Source organism: Odocoileus virginianus, chromosome 3 (genome assembly GCF_023699985.2).
Source record: "Odocoileus virginianus isolate 20LAN1187 ecotype Illinois chromosome 3, Ovbor_1.2, whole genome shotgun sequence".
Taxonomy (NCBI): domain Eukaryota; kingdom Metazoa; phylum Chordata; class Mammalia; order Artiodactyla; family Cervidae; genus Odocoileus; species Odocoileus virginianus.
In genome coordinates, this window is record NC_069676.1 from 19,945,371 (window position 1) to 19,951,370 (window position 6,000).

The window sequence follows — 6,000 nt, forward strand, 5'->3', positions numbered from 1 at the left end:
GATATTATCCCCTTATCAGAAACATGATTTCCAAATATTTTCTCCCATTCCATAGGTTGCCTTTTCATTTTGTGATGGTTTCTTTTGCTGTACAGGAACTTTTTAGTTTGATGTAGTCCCAATCACTAATTTTTTCTTTTTTTGCTTTCATTTTTGGTGTCAAATACAAAAAAAATCATTGCCAAGATCAGTGTCAGAGAGCTTACCCTTTGTTTTCTTCTATGAGTTGTATGGTTTTGGGTCTTACATTCAAGTCTAACCCACTTTGAGTTGATTTTTTGTATGGCTTGAGATAGTGGTCCAGTTTCATTCTTTTGCATGTGGCTGTCCAATTTTTCCAGTACCATTTATTGAAGAGGTTATCCATTTTCCATTGTATATTCTTGGTTTCTCTGTTGTAAATTAATTGACTACATTTGCATAGGTTTATTTCTGGACTCTCTCTTATGTTCCATTGATCTTTGGGTCTGTTTTTAAGTCAATACCATACTGTTCTGTTACTATATGTTTATAATATAGTTTGAAATCAGGAAGCATGATGCCTTCAGCTTTGTTCTTTTTTCTCAAGATTGTTTTGCCTATTCAGAGTCATTTGTGGTTCCATGCAAATTTTAGGATTTTTGGTTCTATTTATGTGAAAAGTGCCTTTGATACTTTGATAGAAATTGCATTGAATCTATAGATTCCTTTTGGTAATATGAACAATTTTAACAACATTACTTCTTCCAGTTCATGAGCCTGGGATATCTTTCCATTTATTTGTGTTTTCTTCAGTTTCTTTCATTGTGTAGTTTACAGCATATACTTCTTCCATTTCCTTGGTTAAATTTATTCTTATGTATTTTGTCCTTTTTGATGCAGTTGGAAATGGGATTGTTTTCCTAATTTCTCTATCTGATAGTTAGTAATTAATGAATAGAAATGCAATTTATTGTTGTATATTGATTTTTGTACCCTGCAACTACTGTACTTGTTTATTAGTTCATAGTCTTGGGTAGGGTTTTTAGAGCTTTCTATATAAAATCATGGCACCTACTGCCAAAGCAATCTTAAGCAAAAAGAACAAAGTGGAGGCAAAACAAAAACAGTCTACAGATCAGGAGAAAAAATATTTACAGATGATGTGAGTGGCAAGGGATTAATTTCTAAGATATACAAACAGCTCATAAAGCTCAAAAAATGGCAGCAAGAAACAGACAAAGCAACCAAAACATGGGCAGAAGACCTGAACAGACATTTTTCCAAAGGAGGCATACAGACAGCCAACAGGCACATTAAAAGATGTTCAACATCACTAATTATTAGAGAATGCAAATCAAGACTATAGTGAGATATCACTTCACACACATCAGAATGACCATCATCAAAAAGTCTATGAATAGACTGGAGAGGATGTGGAGAAAACGGAACCCCCCCTACACTGTGGGGATGTAATTGCTACAGCCACTATGGAGAACAATATGGAGGTTCCTTAAAAAGCTAAAAACAGATGATGATCTATTAATTCCACTTCTTCAGATGTATACAGAAAAGTTGAAATTCTAGTTCAAAAAGGTACATGCATCCCAGTGTTCATATCAGCACTATTTACAGTACCCAAGAAATAAAGCAGCCTAAATGTTCATTGGCAGATAATGGATAAAGAAGATGTAGTTTGTGTGTGTGTACACACACACACACACACACACACACACACACACACACACAGTGGAATCCTACTCAGCCATAAAAAAGAATAAAATAATGCTATTTGCAACAACATGAATGGGTCTTGAGATTATCATACTACATGAAGTTAGACAAAAACAGTATCATATAATATGTCTTATATGTAAAATCTAAAGTATGATATAAATGAGCTTATTTATAAAACAGAAACCGAGAAAACAAATTTATGGTTACTAAAGGAGACTGGGGGAGGAATAAATTAGGAGTTTGGAATTAGAAGGTAGAAATTACTATATATGAAATAGATAAACAAAAAGGTTCTACTGTATAGCACAGGGACCTATATTCAATATCTTATATTAAACTATAGTGGGAAAGAATGTGACAAAGACAAAATATATGTATACATATATAACTGAATATATATATAACTGATTCACTTTAATATACACCAGAAACCAACACAGCATTGTAAATTAGCTATGTGAAAGTCACTCAATCGTGTCTGACTCTTTGCGAACCTGTGGACTATACAGTCTATGGAATTTTCCAGGCCAGAATACTGGAGTGGGTAGCCTTTCTCTTCTCCAGGGGATCTTCCCAACCCAGGTATTGAACCCAAGTCTCCCACATTGCAGGTGGATTCTTTACCAGCTGAGCCAAAAGGGAAGCCCAAAAGTGAAAGTCACACAGTTGTGTCCGACTCTTTGCGACCCCATGGACCATACGGTCTGTGGAAATCTCCAGGCCAGAATACTGGAGTGGGTAGCCTTTCCCTTCTCCAAGGAATCTTCCCAACTTAGGGATTGAACCCAGGTCTTCCACATTGCAGGAGGATTCTTTACCAGCTGAGCCACAAGGGAAGCCCAAAAATTAACTGTACTTTGGTGAAAAAAAAAGATCGTGGTATCTGCAAATAGAGATAGTTTTACCTCTTCCTTTCCAAATGCCTTTCTTTTCTTCTTCTTGCCTAATTGTTCTGTCTAGAACTCCTAGTGCTAAACTGAATAAAAATCATGAGTATGGGCATCCTTGTCTTGTTCCTGATTACAGAAGATCTTTGATGTTTTCACTGTTGAGTATGCTGTTAGTTGTGGACTTGGCATATATGGCCTTTTTATGTTGGAGCACATTTCCTCTGTATTTGTTGAGATTTTTTTTAATCATGAATGGATCTTGAATTTCGTCAGATGGTTTTTCTGCATCTATTGAAATGATCATATGATTTTTCCATTCATTTTGTTAATGTGGTTCACATTGATTAATTTTCAAGTATTTATCCATCCTTGCATTCCAGGGTTAAATCCCACTTGATCATAATGTGCGGTGTTTCTAATGTATTGTATAATTTGTTTTGCTAATAGATTGTTGAGGATTTTTACATCTTTGTTCATCAAGGATATTGGTGTATATTTTTCTTATAGTTTTTTGGTATCAATGTAATGCTGGGATAGTAAAATAAGTTTGGAAGTATTCCCTGTTAAAGTTTTGAGAGAGTTTGAGAAGAATTGTTATTAGTATTTCTTTAATATTTAGTCAAATTTACCAGTGAAGTCTTGTGGTCCTGAACTTTTTGTTGGGAATTTTCAAATAATTGATTCAGTCTTCTTACTAGTAGTTTATCTATTCAGATTTTCTGTTTCTTCATGATACATTCTTGGTAGGTTGTGTGTTTCTAGGTACTTACCATTTCTTCAAGGTTGTCCCAATTTGTTCTTGTTCAACAGAATTTCTCAAGGACCTTTGTATTTTTGTGGTATCAGTTGTAACGCTCCTCTTTCTTTTCTAATTTTATTTGAGTCTTCTCTTTTTCTTGGTGAATCTATCTACAGGTTTGTCTGTTTTGTCTACATTTTTCTTTTAAAGCTCTTAGTTTTATTGACCCTTTCTATTATCTTTTTAGTCTGTGTTTCGCTTTGTTTTTGGTCTGTGCTTTGTTATTTTTTCCCTCTTACTGACGTTGGGCTTCATTTGTTCTCTTTCTAGTTCCTTGAGGTGTATAATGAGGTTGTTTTGAGTTCTCTCTTGTTTCTTAATTCAGGCATTTATTGCTATGAGCTTCCCTCTTAGAACTGCTTCTGCTGCATCCCTTAAGTTTTATATATTTTAATTTTATTTCTCCCAGTATCTTCTTTTTGTGTGTGTGTGTAATAAAGTTTTATTAAAGTATAAAGGAGATAGAGAAAGCTTCTGACATAGACATCAGAAGGGGGTAGAAAGAGTACCCCCTTGCTAATGTTAGCAATGGAGTTATATACTCTCCAGTGAATCCAAAGAATGTGGAGTTATATACTCTCCAGTGAATCCAAAGAATGTCTGGAGGTTGTAAAGACCTCACCAGACCCACTCCCATAATTTACATTTTAAGGTAACAGGACTAGCCAGAAGGTTTAATCCAGAGACTGTCCTCAAACAGGATACATTTTTTTTTTATATAATCCTAAGGAATGTAGAGGAAAAAAAGTTTGTCCTTTCTTCCTCCTTGATAATTCCAGACCCCTGTCTCCTTAGGGGCCCCTAGACTTCTTTATCAACCTGCCTAGGAAATGACTCTCTCATTCTTCCCCTTTTCTTTTAGGAGAATTATGTTGCCAAGGGAAAGGGGCATTGTTTTCATTCCATAAATACTTCCTGATGTCTAGGGGCATGGTCCCTAAATTGTTAAGGCAACATATTCTCCTAACCCTCAAATTGAGGGTCTCTGATCCAGGGGCCCCAAGTAATAGTTGGAGGAGGTTATGACCCTCGTAGGAGCTTGGACAGCCATTTGTAACTTAAAAGCTTTTAGACTTTTAGAAAACCCCATTATACAGTTACAAAATAGTCATTAAACCAAGTTAAAATCAAAATAAAAAGTCACATTATGCCCATAGTTACATCAGTCCATCTTAGTGTTCTTTAGATGTCATCAGTTTAAGAAGAGGCATCACATGTGATTGTTGTTGAAGGTATTTGCAGACTTGGAAAAAGTCCTTTCCTTGAAGTGGAGATGTCCACCACGGGAAGCCTTCCACTGATGAAGAGGGGAGCTCTCCACAGACCCAGAAGTTAGACTGATTGTGAAATGCTGCATAGGAGTGAACCCCAAGCATTGTCTTGAGGTTCAAACGACAGACTCAGGATTTTTGGAGTCAGCATAAGTAGGCTCACATAGATTATCAGGCCCATCTTTTGGCTCATCCAGACAGTCCCATTACAGAAGTGGATCGGAAAGAAAGTGGGCCAGGGGCTTCAGGAAGCACAGAGTAAGTTGTCCCAGCATCTAAAAGGAAATCGACAGATTGGCCCCCCACAGTTATTAATCCCCAGGGCTCCTCAGGTGTAATTAGGACGGAAGCTTGTGTGGGGACCCCTGGGCATCTTCAGTCCTGATTGTCTTGAGAGTCCGACCCCTGAAACCTACCCTTCTGAGGGCAGTCTCTCTTCCAGTGTGGTACTTTGCAGACTGAACATGGATCCGGGGTGGCTTAGATGCCTGAGCTCAATCCTGCTTGAGGTGTCCCTCCTTTCCACAGTAATTGCAAGCCCATCCCTTTTCACCTGGGTCCCTCTGGACATTTTTCTCAGGCTGTTTAAGGCTGTTCTCATAGCCATTGTGAGGGCTTCCGCCTGTTCCTTTGTCTTTTTCTGCCTTTATTTTCCTCATATTCCCTACCATAATAGACTGTCTGAGCCAGTTGCAACAGATTATATAAAGACTGATTTGGTCCGTATACCTGTTTTAATAGCTTACAGCAGATATCTGGAGCTGACTGAGTGAGAAATCTATCCTTTAAGATCACTTTTCCCTCTTCACTTTCGGGATCAATCTCAGTGAATCTGTGAAGGGTGTCTTTCAGTCTATCTAGGAATTTACCAGGAGATTCCTTCTCCTCCTGTTCTATGTTTGCCTATTTGTCATGGTTTAAAGGCTTAGCATGCACCTGCCTGAGTCCATCAAGAATACATCTGACAGAATGACTCTGATCCCATCTTCCTTTAGCTGTGTTGTAGTCCCAATCTGGTTCTGTAATTGGGACCACCTGATTCCCAGTGGGGAGGGTAGTTATCTCATCCTCTCTCTTCCCTACTGCTTCATTACCAAACCATTCATCTCCATAAGCAACCGCTTTTCCCAAAACTTGAGTTTTTGAGTCAGGAGTCAGCGTTTGTCCCAAGATATACATCACATCCTTCCAAGTAAGGTCATAAAGCAGAGTAACACCTTTAAAAGCTCTAATATATTTTTTCTGGGCCCTCTAAATAGTCTCCCAGATCTTCCTTGATTCTTTGTATTTCTTGATAAGAAAAACGTTTATTAACTCTCATAGACTGATTATTTCTCCTGGTGGG